Here is a 17,998-nt window from a genome sequence, read left to right on the forward strand (position 1 = left end):
TGGCGTGCCATATCTTTATAGAATAGAGCAACAAAAATACAAGAAGCCAAAGGGATGCGAATATCTATCCTCGGCCAACCCACGCACACCACCAAAACCTAAAGACCTACTCTCGCAACATGACTCGCCACTCCTCTCCCCTCGCTGCCCACCAAAGGCTGAACTCCTCTAGAATTCTATTTATGATCTGCTCCATGGACCACTGCCTCTCTAAGTTCCCGAAGACATGGGCGTTCATTTGCTTTCAAAGCGTCCCTATCAACAAGACCAATGTGTCAAACACTACGGGAAAAAAGCTCAGTGCCGTGCACGGGTCTTTGCCGTGTGCTTCCAGCGCCCTTTGCCGTGCGGAAGTTCTTTGCCGTGCGCCTCGCGCACGGCAATGAATTCTTTGCCGTGTGGCTCCGGGGCGACGCACGGCAAACAAACAGCACACGGCAAAGAGCCAGCACAGCGCTCGGCAAAGCATCCCCGCACGGTAAAGCAGCCAGATGGCGCACGGCAAAGTAACCCCCCACGGCAAAGAGGCCACGAAGGCGCACGGCAAAGAGGCATGCACGTCAACGACGGCTTTGCCGTGCAGGCCACCCCTTTGCCGTGCGTTTTTGCACGGCACAGAGTACAGTTTCATTTCTTTCCCTTCTTTTGTAGTATTCATATTTATATTAATACTTATATTTGTTGTAAAATTAGTTTTTACTTTTTGTAGACTATTTGTTAGTGTTACTTAATACAATCTGTATACCGATAAAACAAGTAATGTACATCTTCATCGACCCCTCCCCCCAAATATCAGTGGTTTTGGAGCAAATTAACGGGGGTTCGGTGTCTGCTAAGTGTTATCGCCCCCACATATTTGGTGCAATTTCTTGCAGCTTTACACCTTACACGACACTTCCAAACATATTGTAGGTCCACATGAAAGTTTTGGTGGCATTCGCTCCGGCGGTCGTTCCCCCCCGATAACGGCGGTCTACGTGCCTCGGGGGTCTACCCCCCTAGATTTCACCGCGCGAGGTTCCACCAACATACTTTTTGATAGGTTTAGTTTTGTTTAGTCCATATACACATGGAAAGCTAGGTTTGACACACTTTGGCACACTATAGCCACCGGTATACCCGCAGCGGGACACTTCAGCCTACAAGTCGAGGAATCTTCCAAGTGTCTGTCGCCCGAAAGAGAGGAATCTCACACATGGGAGCTATGCCTTGCACCATTTGGTGAATCAAACCTTCAAACACACTTTCAAACATATCCTAGGTCCACTTGCTAGTTTTGGTTGCATTCCGGTGCCCCGGCGGACGTTCCCCCCCGATAACGGCGGTCTACGTGCCTCGGGGGGTCTACCCCCCTAGATTTCACCGCGCGAGGTTCCACCAACATACTTTTTGATAGGTTTAGTTTTGTTTAGTCCATATACACATGGAAAGCTAGGTTTGACACACTTTGGCACACTATAGCCACCGGTATACCCGCAGCGGGACACTTCAGCCTACAAGTCGAGGAATCTTCCAAGTGTTATCGCCCGAAAGAGAGAAATCTCACACATGGGAGCTATGCCTTGCACCATTTGGTGAATCACACCTTCCAACACACTTTCACACATATCCTAGGTCCACATGCAAGTGTTGGTGGCATTCCGGTGCTCCGGCGGTAGTTCCCCCGAAAACGGCGGTCTGCGTGCCTCGGGGGGTCTACCCCCCTAGATTTCACCGCGCGAGGTTCCACCAACATACTTTTTGATAGGTTTAGTTTTGGTTAGGCCATATACAGATGGAAAGCTAGGTTTGACACACTTTGGCACACTATAGCCACCGGTATACCCGCAGCAGGACACTTCAGCCTACAAGTCGAGGAATCTTCCAAGTGTTGTCGCCCGAAAGAGAGGAATCTCACACATGGGAGCTATGCCTTGCACCATTTGGTGAATCAAACCTTCCAACACACTTTCAAACATATCCTAGGTCCACTTGCTAGTTTTGGTTGCATTCCGGTGCCCCGGCGGTCGTTCCCCCGATAACGGCGGTCTGCGTGCCTCGGGGGGTCTACCCCCCTAGATTTCACCGCGCGAGGTTCCACCAACATACTTTTTGATAGGTTTAGTTTTGGTTAGGCCATATACACATGGAAAGCTAGGTTTGGCACACTTTGAAACATTGTAGCCACCGGTATACCCGCAGCGGGACACTTCAGCCTACAAGTCGAGGAATCTTCCAAGTGCTGTCGCCCGAAAGAGAGGAATATCACACATGGGAGCAATGCCTTGCACCATTTGGTGAATCACACCTTCCAACACACTTTCAAACATATCCTAGGTCCACTTCTAGTTTTGGTTGCATTCCGGTGCCCCGGCGGTCGTTCCCCCCGATAACGGCGGTCTGCGTGCCTCGGGGGGTCTACCCCCCTAGATTTCACCGCGCGAGGTTCCACCAACATACTTTTTGATAGGTTTAGTTTTGGTTAGGCCATATACACATGGAAAGCTAGGTTTGGCACACTTTGGAACATTGTAGCCACCGGTATACCCGCAGCGGGACACTTCAGCCTACAAGTCGAGGAATCTTCCAAGTGTCGTCGCCCGAAAGAGAGGAATCTCACACATGGGAGCAATGCCTTGCACCATTTGGTGAATCACACCTTCCAACACACTTTCACACATATCCTAGGTCCACATGCAAGTGTTGGTTGCATTCCGGTGCTCCGGCGGTAGTTCCCCCCCGATAACGGCGGTCTGCGTGCCTCGGGGTCTACCCCCTAGATTTCACCGCGCGAGGTTCCACCAACATACTTTTTGATAGGTTTAGTTTTGTTTAGTCCATATACACATGGAAAGCTAGGTTTGACACACTTTGGCACACTATAGCCACCGGTATACCCGCAGCGGGACACTTCAGCCTACAAGTCGAGGAATCTTCCAAGTGCTGTCGCCCGAAAGAGAGGAATCTCACACATGGGAGCTATGCCTTGCACCATTTGGTGAATCAAACCTTCCAACACACTTTCAAACATATCCTAGGTCCACTTGCTAGTTTTGGTTGCATTCCGGTGCCCCGGCGGACGTTCCCCCCGATAACGGCGGTCTACGTGCCTCGGGGGGTCTACCCCCCTAGATTTCACCGCGCGAGGTTCCACCAACATACTTTTTGATAGGTTTAGTTTTGTTTAGTCCATATACACATGGAAATCTAGGTATGACACACTTTGGCACACTATAGCCACCGGTATACCCACAGCGGGACACTTCAGCCTACAAGTCGAGGAATCTTCCAAGTGTTATCGCCCGAAAGAGAGAAATCTCACACATGGGAGCTATGCCTTGCACCATTTGGTGAATCACACCTTCAAACACACTTTCACACATATCCTAGGTCCACTTGCAAGTGTTGGTGGCATTCCGGTGCTCCGGCGGTAGTCCCCCCCGAAAACGGCGGTCTGCGTGCCTCCACTACTACAAAATCGCTTACCGCCGGCGCACCAAAAACCCCTACCGCCGGCGTTTACGCATTCGCCGGCGACCACCTCGCCGGTGGTAATGTCGTATCGCCGGCGTTTTCCAAATCGCCGGTGGTATATGCTGTTATCCCCGGCGCTTTCCCCAAATCGCCGGCGGTAAGGACTTACCCCTGGCGGTTTGCCAATTCGCCGGGGGTAATCTGCTGCAGCGCTGGCGCTTTGATTTTCGCCAGGGGTACAGTTTCGGGGCGCCGGTGGTATTGATTACAGGATTAAAAAAATAAAACTCGAAATATATAGCAGAATACACCAGAATACACACAGAATACACACAGAATACACGATATACACCAGACATACATAGAATACACAGAATACACGGTTATATAGAAAGTCCCAAATGTTCATAACATGCATGCATTAATAACACAAGTTTAGATAGTAGATAGTTCACCATATGGTTCAAACATCACGACTCGAAGTAGCACATGTTACAGAAATACATATAAGTCCAGTGTCGATGACCTAGCTAAACAACAATGACATAATAAACTAGAGAGGCGGTGGCGGCAAGCATCATCACGATGAAAGGGGTCCTCCACATCTCCCTCCTCTGTCCCGCTCGAAAGTTGGCGTATCGAGTTTCCGCCTCCTCCAAAGTGGTGTACCCCTTGTAGGCCGTTGCCGCTGAAACGGTGGACTCTGCCTCCTACGGTCTTCCCGAGTCCTCGTAGACTCCGAGAACCCTGCCGTGGTAGACGACATAGTACGTCATCTATGCAAACACACAACAAAGAAATGTAAGTTGTTAGTACATCCATAGAGAGAGATATAACATATAGGTGTGCAAAAGAACAAACATAAAAAATACTTAAGTAATTTTATGACTAACATTTGCAAAGGACAAAAGTTTTTGAGTCAAGTCGGCTTCGGCGGGAAGGGAAGGATGCCCTCGAGCGTGTTGAATGTTCTCTCGTCACATCCATCTTCTAATCGGCCTTCTATCTCGAAATTAGAAAGTGCGGGGCCATAGTTGAACAAGCCACCATTCATGACGACATCCCTCCATAGTATTGTGCAAATGGTCCGCTGGATGGCACGGAACTCGGCTCTCACGTTTTCATCGGTGGTGTCCGACATGTTGACGAAATTCCCTTGAAGACCAGATGGCAACAAGAGATCGTTCTGAGACCTTACAACCGCCCTCATCTGTAGGATGGCAAACCATGCCTCCATCCCATTGTCATCCGCCGATTGCTTGAGGCAGGGGAACTTGGTTATGTGGTTGCACACATAGCAACCTTTAACTTTCTTCTCATGCCTGAGTTTGTCGACGCCAATCTCAGCTATGAAGCCGTTGAGGGCTTTATCAAGTGTAGACTTAACGTCGGTGAAGTCTTTCTCCTTATCAAGCCCGGAGTCGAGATAAGTGACATGGGAATGATACGGGTGAAAGAGGAGGAGGGTGCAGTACTTGAGTCTGCGCAAAATGGAAATAAACCATCATACTCAGCTATTAAGGAAATTCATGAAAGAATGTAATATAGGGTACTTTAGTAACCAAATACTTACTCGCGGAAATATGGTATGACAAAGCATTTTTTATCCTTGTTTAACACCAAGAAATCCTTGATATACTTCGCGAGAAACGCTTGTTCGTTTTGGGTGGTAGCTGGAGTCATGTAGAAGGGGTCCATGATAGCGATGTGCGCTGTGTTCTCCATGGCGATATCGTGCGCCATACTGAGCGATACGAGGCGGACCAAGTTTCGGTCTAGCTGTTGCATGTGCAAGAGCCTGAAGATGTCTTCGTACCGAATGAACATCAAGTCCGCGAGGTATGTGTTGACAAAGCCAAAGCCAGTGGGCACCTTGGCTATCACAATCGGGTACGAGGGATTTCTTTCTTTAAGAAGTAGCTTCTCCTTCATTAGAATAGTATCATGCACGTTCCTCATATCCGGCGTCAACTTGTCTACAACGTGTGCCGGCAGCATCGGCTGGCCTATGTGATGCAACTTCCTCCACGGGGTCGGCAACTTGTCATTAACCACTATCTTGCTTTTGGCAACATCTCCCGACTTCTTCCGCTTCCTGCCCTTCTTCTTACTGCAACTGGGAGTGGCGTTTTGTTTCATACCCTCCGTGGTCGCACCAAGGAGTGTCCTCGGGGTAAGCCCAACTCGGGGCGGAGCGGTGAAGGCGGTAGTGTCCTCCTGCTCGGGCGTTTCTTGTGAAAGGAACAACTTCTTCTTTAGGATATGACCGGCGGGTGGCTTGTAAGGAGAAACCGCGTCGGCGTCGAGCTCGGCGATGAACGTATCAATGGGAGCTTGATCGATGTCCAACGCCTTGTCGTGCTGACTCTCGTGCTGACTATCGGGCTGACTATCGGGCTCAAAATGATCATAAGCCGGTGGAGGACTGGCCCTACCTTTGCCTGCCGTCAAAGCAGTCGTTGGAGCTGGGACCTTGGCTTGGCTCGGGGCAGCCGTCGCATCTTGAGGAGTGACCATGCCATAGCTTGCCTCCGAACCTGAGGCGGCGGTGTTCAGCCGAATTAGGGCTTTCGGCCATAGAAGGATGTGATTCTTGAGGTCCCCGAGAGTGAGCGGGGTTTCCGTTTCCGGGGGTTATAAGGAGGATGGAGGTCTTGGCATCCCGGTAACGACCGGTTCACGCGAACCCGGCTCATGCTATCATCCATCCCGACGCGAGTGGAAAATCCGCTGTGTTGGCGGGATGACACCGCCGCTCGCTACAGCCTTCAACTTGTTGTCCACATTCGGTAGCAAGGTGCAAGGAGTCGCGTTCGCCTGTGAAAACATGTGTAGGTCGAGAGAGGGCGACGACAAAGTAACTAATTTGTAGAGCTTGAGAAACTAAATTAATTACCGTGAGGGCGTCGAGCTCGGCTCGCGTTGAAGGACCGAGGCCGGGCGTGCGGGTGACCGAGGGGCTAGTGCCGGGGCCCCCGAGTCCGGCGAATCCTCTCTAGCGCCGACATTGCCGGCGGGTGGAGTCACCAAGTTGGGTGTGCATTGAGCGTGTCTAGTTGGAGGCCGGTTGTCCGAGTTCGTTGGCGCCTAGGCTGATAACCGGCATCGGTCCCTTACCGCCGGCGTCGAAGTAATTCTTCATCGACGGCACAAGATCAGGGATGATTTCATTGACCCCTGTTGGCCAGCGCGTCATCGACCTTGCTAGCAACCTCGGCGGTGACGCGTTGCTGAACCTCGGCACCGACGCGTTGCTCGAACCTCGGCACCGACGCGTTGCTCCATGGTTGTTTCCAAGTCGGCCACCTTTTTCGAAGAGCCTCGTGCTCCCGGTCCTTCTGCGCTCGCCGCGACTCCCTAGTGCTTGCGGGCACGTCCAAGCCATAGTCGGCAAGCTTGCGACCTCCTCCGGCGCCGGGGACACGGTGGGGCTTGTCCAAAAGCGGCCGCGCCTTCACGGTGTTCAGACCCCTGATAAAAGGCGTGTCCCACGGGACTTTGCCAGTCGACGTCTGGGACGAGGAGCCAGCTGATTCGGCGGCTGCTTGTTCCGCCAACTGCCAGAAGTAACATGAACAATTTTAGAATGTAATGGACTTGGTGAGCAGTATCAAATTAATAAGCTGGTAAATTGCTTACCATTGCTTTCTCTAGTGCCATCACCTTCGCGTCGGCGACCAACTCAACTCCCACCACCACATCAGGTTTCGTGACACGTTTCCCAGCCAATTCTCGATGGTATCGGGACCTGAGATATGCCCCGAAGAGTGGGTCTTTGTACTTGGCAAAAGGGGGCTCGAGGCCAGCATTTATGTAGGCCTGGTCCTCCTTGTCCCATACCGGCTGCTTGCCTTCGAAGCCACGGCAACCGAGATTGTGGTGACCGATGTTCTTATCCGCCAGCTCCTTCCCCCAGTCGATTGTCTTTTGGTGTACTCGAGCTCCTCGTTTTCCAAGAATTTATTATACTTGCTCCAGCGTCATCCGCGGGAAGTGGCGCTGGATCTCTTCCCAAGTCTCATTGTCACCAAGCATCCCCCTCGGCATGGTTTTATAACCGCTGAGGTTCTTGGAGAACTTAGAGAGGGCTCGTCTGTTCACGATGTTATCCTTGGTATCCTCGTTCCTGTATTCCACGAGGAACTCATACCGTGCGTGCAGCCGCGCAAGGAGTTGGGCCTGCAGATGCTGCTTCTTCTTGGTTCGGAGTTTCGTCTCGTTGACGTCGACGACGTCCCGAAGGATTGCTCCCAGTTGGAGGCCGTACCCCTTTGCCACGTGCTTGGGCTCAGTAGGAATCCCGGTCTTGGCGTCCACCGCGGTGATTATGTCGCGAGTGGTGCCGACCCTGTTTGGGCGCCGCTGCTTCCGTTTCCTCTTGGCCTCGGTAGTAGTATCCGAGCCACCCCCGGCAACGCCACTGTCGGTGGTCTCGTCGGCAGCCCCCTCTCATCCTCACCATCGTTGTCCATCTCAGCATCCTCCTCCTCCGAGGACTCGTCATCGCTGCCTGGAAGTTCCTCCAGCTGATCCGAGACCATGAGCCTGTAGTGCTCATCCAACTTCCGCTGAGAAGACCCGTCAACGTCTTCGTTGGGGTCTGCGAGAAGACGACATCGCTAGCTAGAGAACAATAGCATCAAAAGTATAGTAAGTACTAAATTCATTAATTTGACCATGAGCCTAATGTTGCAGTTTAGTCTAAATATGAACACCAAACCAAGAGACCTAGAGCACATGAGCACCAGATGTAATTGATCTAGAAGCAAGACAATGCCATGCGAAAATTCGGCATGACCTTTGCTAAAAATGGTCATGCCGGAGTGCCCGAAATTCGCCGGAACGGAAGTTAATCGACATTCCGGCGAAACATGGACACTCAATGTGTACCTGCAGAGAGATTTCACACAACTTTTCCAAACACATGCTCGGGTCTACCACCACCACATCAGGCTCGAGGTCTACCACCATCAAAAGGAAATGACAGAGTTTGGACAACACAAAATCTGCTTCATTTTCTGAACTTCTCCAACCAAATAGACAAACATAATAATATGGAAAGAAATTAGCTAAGCAGCTCTGCAATTTTTTTCATGATTGAAAGCAGTAGGTGCAATTTTTTTCATGATTGAAAGCAATTAGCTAAGCAGCTCTGCAGTTTCCTCCAATGTTGCTATAATAATATGGAAAGAAATGAACTCAACAGCACTTGTTAATATCAACCAGCATATGAACTCAACAGCACTGTTAGCCCTTTTTATGGGTCCAGTCCAACCTGACAGTAAAAACTGAAACACAAAAATAAAAGGAACGAAGTGTCCAGTCCAACCTCACGATGAAAACTGAAAACTATTGCTTTATGGATGTTAATGTTCAGCTTCTGGGAGAACTTATGTGTGAACAACACGCAGATGCCTTAGACTAATACTTACTGGGCTATGCAAAATCAAATAGGAAAATAAGTTGACATAAATGAATCAACTTTTGATTTGTGTTACCTATGCACTCAAGCATGGCAGCAAATCAGAGGATAGACAATACAGAGTAGCATCAGGCATCATAACTTAACAAAAATGGTCAAGCATGGAGCCAGATGGAGCAGATGCAAAATCTGAATTCATCTTGAATAAATCCAGTATAGGCACAACCGAGTACAACACCGAATTGTTTGTTCATGGCTTAAACATTGATAAATTCCAACTTGAGTTCGGAAGCAGTATAGAGGCATTTGGTTAAGCAAATAAAAATCAAGGACAGTGAATGATACATGTCGTAAGTTTGCACACAGCAGATGTGAAAAATTAAAAACCGCATCTACTGAAACTAAAGCCTCATAGTGTAAATGATTGCAAAGAATCAGTATGCCATCTAGTCCCTATTGCCTAAAATAAATTATGGATATAAGATCAGTAGCCAAAACAATTCTTTTTTGTTTGAATCTCGTGGGCGGCCAGACCGAATCGTAGCTAGTGGTGGGGATGGATTGGGCGGATCTCGCTGGCCGCACAGGCAGACGCATGAACAAGGAGAAAGGGAAATCGGTGGTCAGATGGGAGCTTATTACCGTAGCACGCAAGGAGGCGGTCCGGTGAGGTGGAGGCGGACTCCGTCCGTGGATGTCGATCGCCCGCACGCTCTGCGACGAGGAGAGGGACGAGCAGGTTGGTTGGTTGGCAGCGGGGCGGCGGCAGGAGGAAGGAGGCCGCCTGCTCGTGGCTCGGGAGGCGGTCAGGCCAGCTCGACGGAGCGCCGCGCACGAACGGCAGGGCGAGGAAGGCAGGCGGCGACGGCGGATCGACGGCGGTCGATTTGGGGGAACGACGACGGACGCGCGGTACCAAAACGACTAAGTCGTGGACACTTTACCCCCGGCGTTTCTGCTGTAACGCCGGCGGTAATGTTTGAGCCACTAACGAGGTGGGCCCAAGAGCGTTTACCACCGGCAAAATCGAGCAATTCGCCGGGATAACAGGTGTCTATGTATTAATTCCGTAAACCCTCGTAGTTATACGAAATCGATTCGATAGCGCGGTGGTTCGGCCGATCGCTTACGCACGGCCGAAGCCCCCGGGTTCGAATCCCGTGGGTGCAAAAAAGGCACCATTTTTTGCACTTTTCTTAAGACTTTTTTTATTGTTTCTAGTTATTTAGATAAATTGTAAAGTCCTTTGGCAACTTTTTTTTTCTTTTCTTAAGACCTTTTTTTATTGTTTCTAGTTATTTAGATAAATTGTAAAGTCCTTTGGCAACATCCGATAAAAAACCAAGACATAAAAAACCAAGACATAAATTTAGGATAAATTGCGAGACATAAATTGATGATTTTAATTCTTGAATGACTTCAAAGTCCTTTCGAGGATATCCGATAAAAAACCAAGACATAAATTTAGGATACACTTGAGAAGGACAAATGGTTGTTCGAGAGATAATTATTAGAAATACACAAATGACTTCAAAGTCCCTTCCGCTTGGTCCTTGTGACCCCACTGGTATCGTCGCGACTCCTTGTGTACGGAGGAACATTTGACCTAGGTAGCGTCGTCCTTCTTCTTCTTAGTGTGTAGGTTCTATCGTCTTCATCGGGTTCTTCCATCATTGGGTCTCCGACGAGGCCGTCGAAGTCTTGCTCGTCGGCCACTCCATCCATTCCGACGAGGGCCCTTTTTCCTCTCCTTACGACAACACGGCTGGGCCTTGGCGGGTCGGTTATGAAGAAGCATTGCTCGACGTGCTTAGCCAATACCCAAGGCTCATTTTGCGCGGTGGGGTTCTTGGTCTTGGATTTGGGGGCGGTCGCATGGTGGTGACATACGCATCTTCTTTTGTGACGTCCGTAGCCCATCCGACACGAAACATCGGTAGCTTCTCCCAGACGTAGTCGAGCTCCAGATTTCCTCGATCCTTCCGTAGTACCTTTTCTTCTCTTCACCCGTGTACGATTCCATCGTCACGCCCGAGTTCTCAGTAGTCGCTTTTTTGTCTCTCTCCTCCGTGGAGAATGTGTAACCGTTGATGTCGTACTTCGATAAGTCATGAGGTTGGGGGCGGGCCCATAAGACAAGGCCAATATCATTTTGTCTACGTCGCTTGCCATGGGTGGGGATTGGCATCAATCCGGTCTTTGAACCAGCTCGCGAAAGAGGAGTTGTGAGCTCTAAATACCTCTTGTTCCGTCATCGGCTTGTCGACCACTGCTCTTGATCATGTTTATGTGCTGATCCACCCAAGGCTCTACCTCGTTCATGTGCTGTAGTGCTACTAAGTGGGCCCTGTTAAAGTCGGTTCTCCTATCATCTTGATCGGCGTCGATTTCCCTCCTGCCAGCGTTGTGGCCTACTCCCTCGAATCTGCCGAGGTGCTTGTTGGCGGGCAATCCAACCGGACGTGGGTCGTCCTCGTTTAAATAATTCTTGCAGAAAGAGATGCACTCCTCGGTGAGAAAGCCACGGACGATGCTTCCATCCGGATGTGCCCTGTTACGAACATATCCTTTGATGAAGCCGTTCATTCTTTCTAACGCCATCATGTTGTGAAGGAACGCGGGCCCAAGATCCTCGATATCGTCCACTATATGCACCAGACAGATGGACCATGATGTCAAAGAATGCGGGCGGAAGTACATCTCCATCTCGCATAGGATGGTGACGATCTCTTCCTGCAGCCTCCCGAGTTTCTTGACGGTTATCGACTTTCAGTGATGACGTCAAAGACGTTACACAGGTCGATCAGCGTCGCACGAACGTGCGGTTCCATTATCCCTCGGATAGCAACCGGAAGTATCTGCGTCATCATGACATGACAGTCATGAGACTTCATCCCGCTGAAGATTTTTTTCGTCGGGTCCAGCCATCTTCGTATCAGCCCCGCGTAGCCTAGGGGAAATTTGACTTCTAGTAGGCACTTGAAGAATTGTTCGAGCTCATCGGGATTTAGAGTGAAGCAGGAGGGGCGAGGAGTTTCGTGCTGCCTGGCCACCCTTTTGCGTTTGCGACCATCCGTCTCCTCCTCCTCAGTTTCCTGGTCAACCTGCGCAAAATGAAGCTCTTTTCTGATATGAAGGGCCATCAGGTCGTGTCTTGCTTTCGATCCGTCTTTGGTCCTCTCCGGCATGTTGAGCACAGTGCCAAGCAAGCTCTCGCACACGTTCTTCGTGATATGCATGACATCAAGGCTATGAGGCGTACCGAGGATCTTCCAGTATGGCAAGTCCCAAAACACGGACCTCCTTTTCCATACCCCCAAGAGCGGCCCGGGTTCCTTTTTCTTTCTCTTGTCTCCTTTCTTCCGCTTCTGGATCTTTATCTTACCTGCCGGAGGGCAGTCTTTCCAGTTTTTTCAACAGAGTATCTATCTCTTCGCCGCTTCGCCTAGGTGGAGGTCCCTCGACCTCATCCTTCCCATTGAACAGGTCTCCACTCTTCCTCCACGGGTCATTCTTGGGAAGCCACATTCGATGCCTCATGTAGACGGTTTTTGAAGACCGGGATCCTTACCCAGTCTGTAAAACGGCGTCTTTTCCATGCATCTCACACATGCCTTGTGTCCGTGGCACACCGGCACGCGATATATCCGTATCCAAGATAGTCCCGCACGGTCGTCAACAGTGCGGCTTTCATACGAAAAGTTTCTTGTCCGTAGGCGTCCCAAGTTTCTATCCCTTCCTCCCACAGAGTGACTAGCTCCTCCTTCAATAGCTCCAGATACAGGTTGATATCGCTCCCTGGCTGCGTCGGCCCTTGGATTAGCATACTCATGTGTATGTACTTCTTCTTCAGGCATAGCCATGGAGGGAGGTTGTACATCCATACAAACACGGGCCGAGTGCTGTGCTTGCTGCTTTGGTTCCCAAACGGATTGAGTCCGTCGGTGCTCGCACCCAACCTCGATGTTCCTTGGTTCTTTCCCGAATTCTTCGTAATACTCATCGTCTAATGTTTTCCATCGGCTTGCATCCGAAGGGTGTGTTAGCACCGGGTTTTCAACCCGTTCTACATCACGCATCACCGCCTCCTTTCTTTCCGCGTGCCGGCGCATGAGCTTTGCTTCCTTGGGGTCCACGAAGTACCGCCTTGCGACGGGGCGTGAGCGGGAAGTACCACACAACTTTTCGAGGAGATTTTTTTGTCCCTCTCTTGTATCGAGATTCGCCACATTGTGGGCATGTATCGAGATTGGCATGCTCGTTCCGATATATTACGCAGTCACTAATGCATGCGTGGTATTTCTGGTGCGGTAAATCGAGAGGGCACACGATTTTCTTGGCCTCCTGTAGGCTACCGGCACACGTGTTATCTTTAGGAAAGTGGATCTTCAAGTATCCGAAGAGTTCGTCCACGCTTGTGTCCGTCCATTTGTGCTTTGCCTTCATCTCCATAATATCGAGAGCGTATCTCAGACGGCTCTCCTCCGTCCCACGAGCTGCATCGTACAACGGAGTTCTCGAGTCTACCTCGAGTTGATCCAGCTTAACCTTCCGTCTACCAGCGATTTTGGGGTCGGTCGATGTGTTGCTGAGAAGAAGTTCTTGAACATGACGGTCCTGCACGGCCGCGGTTAGCGGGGTATTTCTACTCATGTCCTCGTCGGCCGCATGCTCTTCCCGGCCTTCTTGATCACCATCAACGTGTGCGCCATCCTCTTCAACCTCGTCTCCATTGTCGTGTGGGGCATCCTCTCCATCACCTTCGTTATCATCATCTCCACCATCATCATCTCCATCACCATCGATATCATCATCTCCATCATCACTCATCCACTGAGTATGCCCCTCCATGAAACTATACCGAGCAGGTGTTGATTCACTATGCACGACAAGGGGTCAAACAACGATCCTAGCTTGCATCTTCGACAAGGACACATTATATCCTTTCGCTTTTTTCGATACATGTCGGCCGTCGCGCGTTCCACGTATCTATCCACGACGCTTTCCCTCATCTCGATGACCATCGCCGCCTACAAGACAAGATAATTGATTACACCGCCGTCTCGGTTTTCACGGAAAAAATTCGGCATGACCTTTGCTAAATATTGTCATGCTGGAGTTCCAAAATTCGCCGGAACGGAAGTTAATCAACATTCCGGCAAAACATTGGCAACTCAATGTTCCTGCACACGTCAACAAATGCAAAACAATGCATTTACATATATGGAACCGCATCTTTTGCCATCACTAGTGACATAACCGTGAATTTTCACCAACTCATGAACATTCCACTCATTAGCTATATACCTATTAGTTGACGCGACGTCCAAAAGCACCGGAGAGACGCCACACGTCGACTTTTATGCTCGAGAGATCTAGAGATCTAGAAATAGCTAGATCTAGTGGAAAAGGTGGTGGGAGGAGATAGATCTAGATCTAGATCATGCAAATCATGCTAGAGGGGCTAGGTAGTGCATGATTTGCTCAAATACATCATATTTTGTTGGTTGAAATAGCTAAAATGGGTGGGGAATGAGATAACAAGTGCTTGGGTTGATTTTCCATCACATATGAGTGTGTGAGGGTGGTGGTAGGTGGCTGGTCGGGCTAGCTAATTAAATGGCCAAGCCCGAGGTTACCGCCGGCGCCAACATGCGCGTTTGCCGCCGGTAGGGCCCATTACCGCCGGCACCTACGGCCCACAAACGCCGGCGGTAAGAGCAGGATGGGTGGCCCACCCAGCCACTTGTTACCCCGGCATTTGCATTCTCGGGTTCGCCGGCGGTACAACCCGCTACCCCGGCGATTTGGGCATAAAACGCCGGCGGTAAGGGCAGGCTGGGTGGCCCGCCGAGCCACTCATTACCCCGGCATTTGCATTTTCCTGTTCGCCGGCGGTAAAGCCCTCACCCCCGGCGCCTTGCGTTCAGCTCGCCGGCGGTAGGGTTAGGCCACCCTGGAAGGTCTTACCGCCGGCATTTTCAAACCGTACTCGCCGGCGGTAAAGAGTGCTGCTATAAGGCTTTCCCTAGTAGTGCTCGGGGGGTCTACCCCCCTAGATTTCACCGCGCGAGGTTACACCAACATACTTTTTGATAGGTTTAGTTTTGGTTAGGCCATATACACATGGAAAGCTAGGTTTTACACACTTTGGCACACTATAGCCACCGGTATACCCGCAGCGGGACACTTCAGCCTACAAGTCGAGGAATCTTCCAAGTGCTGTCGCCCGAAAGAGAGGAATCTCACACATGGGAGCAATGCCTTGCACCATTTGGTGAATCACACCTTCCAACACACTTTCAAACATATCCTAGGTCCACTTGCTAGTTTTGGTTGCATTCCGGTGCCCCGGCGGTCGTTCCCCCCCGATAACGGCGGTCTGCGTGCCTCGTGGGGTCTACCCCCCTAGATTTCACCGCGCGAGGTTCCACCAACATACTTTTTGATAGGTTTAGTTTTGGTTAGGCTATATACACATGGAAAGCTAGGTTTGGCACACTTTGGAACAATGTAGCCACCGGTATACCCGCAGCGGGACACTTCAGCCTACAAGTCGAGAAATCTTCCAAGTGCTGTCGCCCAAAAGAGAGAAATCTCACACATGGGAGCTATGCCTTGCACCATTTTGTGAATCAAACCTTCCAACACACTTTCACACATATCCTAGGTCCACATGCAAGTGTTGGTTGCATTCCGGTGCTCCGGCGGTAGTTCCCCCCGATAACGGCGGTCTGCGTGCCTCGGGGGGTCTACCCCCCTAGATTTCACCACGCGAGGTTCCACCAACATACTTTTTGATAGGTTTAGTTTTTTTAGTCCATATACACATGGAAAGCTAGGTTTGACACACTTTGGAACACTATAGCCACCGGTATACCCGCAGCTGGGACACTTCGACCTACAAGTCGAGGAATCTTCCAAGTGCTGTCGCCCGAAAGAGAGGAATCTCACACATGGGAGCTATGCCTTGCACCATTTGGTGAATCAAACCTTCCAACACACTTTCAAACATATCCTAGGTCCACTTGCTAGTTTTGGTTGCATTCGGTGCCCGAGCGGACGTTCCCCGATAACGGCGGTCTACGTGCCTCGGGGTCTACCCCTAGATTTCACCGCGCGAGGTTCCACCAACATACTTTTTGATAGGTTTAGTTTTGTTTAGGCCATATACACATGGAAATCTAGGTTTGACACAATTTGGCACACTATAGCCACCGGTATACCGCTAGCTGGGACACTTCAGCCTACAAGTCGAGAAATCTTCCAAGTGTTATCGCCCGAAAGAGAGAAATCTCACACATGGGAGCTATGCCTTGCACCATTTGGTGAATCACACCTTCCAACACACTTTCACACATATCCTAGGTCCACTTGCAAGTGTTGGTGGCATTCCGGTGCTCCGCGGTAGTTCCCGAAACGGCGGTCTGCGTGCCTCGGGGGGTCTACCCCCCTAGATTTCACCGTGCGAGGTTACACCAACATACTTTTTGATATGTTTAGTTTTGGTTAGGCCATATACACATGGAAAGCTAGGTTTGACACACTTTGGCACACTATAGCCACCGGTATACCCGCAGCGGGACACTTCAGCCTACAAGTCGAGGAATCTTCCAAGTGCTTGTCGCCTCGAAAGAGAGGAATCTCACACATGGGAGCTATGCCTTGCACCATTTGGTGAATCAAACCTTCCAACACACTTTCAAACATATCCTAGGTCCACTTGCTAGTTTTGGTTGCATTCCGGTGCCCCGGCGGTCGTTCCCCCCCGATAACGGCGGTCTGCGTGCCTCGGGGGGTCTACCCCCCTAGATTTCACCGCGCGAGGTTCCACCAACATACTTTTTGATAGGTTTAGTTTTGGTTAGTCCATATATACATGGAAAGCAAGCTTTGGCATCATTTGGCACATTCTAGCCTCTGGTATATATACCCGCAGCGGGTCACTACCCCCTAGATTTCACCGCGCGAGGCTTCATTCGTGTAGTTTTAAAATACCATGATAATTATATTATTAAATAATACACATGTTAAAATAAAGGTTTAATATAATTTTGAAATATATTTGAATCTTAACTATAATGAAAATGGTGAAGAAAAAATTTATATGTGCCAACGCACACGGCAAAGGTGAATCTGCACGGCAAAGAGCTGTTTGCCGGTGCAAAGCCACTACGACAAAGCCTAGTGCGCACGGCAAAAGCCGCAAAGCGCACGGCAAAGGCATTTTGCACGGCAAAGAGCTCTTTGCCGTGCACCTTGCACGACAAAGCTGCGGCACGGAAAAGGCTGGGCCTTATCCCTTTGGCCCGACCGGCCACAGCCACACACACGACACACACACGCGCAGCTCCCTCTGTCCCCCGTGCGCGCCGCCGCCGCCGCCTCGCCGCCCCGGTCGCGCCGCCGCCTCGCCTCCCGGCCACCGCCCCGCGCCTCCCGCCTCGCAGCCACCGCCCCGACGCCCCTCCCGGCCGCCTCGCAAGCCGCCTCGCCGCCCCGGCCCGTGCGCCGCCTCGCCGCCCCGCGCGCCTCGCCGCCCCGGCCCGCGCACCAGGCCCCTCCTCCGGCTCGCCGGCCGGCACCAAGGTGCGTGTGCGCCCCGGCCTGCCCTCCTCCGATTTGATCCCTGCATATGCATAGTGTAGAAATTAGTGTAGGATTTGTAGTGTAGGGATTTAGTGTAGGATTTAGTGAGTAGTCTAGTAGTGTAGGGATTTAGTGTAGTAATTTTGTGTAGGATTTGTAAAATTGGATTTAGTGTAGGATTTTTTAAAATAAGATTTAGTGTAGGATTTGTAAGAATAGGTTAAAAATAGTCCAATGTAGGAAAAAATATAATGTGCTGCAAGCAAATTATAAGTAATAGTTGTCAAATAAATTGTGTTCGCTTGCAATAATTAGTAATTCATTTTGTCGCTATGCAGGCGATGCTTACAGGAGGACACGGGGGGCGGCGTCGCGAGGGTCTCTGAGGGGGCGTCCCGGATCTTCTTCGAGGTGGTCACGGGGGGCGGCGTCGCGGTGGTCTTTGAGGGGGCGTCCCGGATCTTCTTCGCCGATTCGCTCACGCGTCAAGGGTAAAAATCTCGCCCCTATGTACCTAGGTTTTTTTTTGGGTCT

This window comes from Lolium rigidum, chromosome 5 (genome assembly GCF_022539505.1).
Source record: "Lolium rigidum isolate FL_2022 chromosome 5, APGP_CSIRO_Lrig_0.1, whole genome shotgun sequence".
NCBI classification, from domain to species: domain Eukaryota; kingdom Viridiplantae; phylum Streptophyta; class Magnoliopsida; order Poales; family Poaceae; genus Lolium; species Lolium rigidum.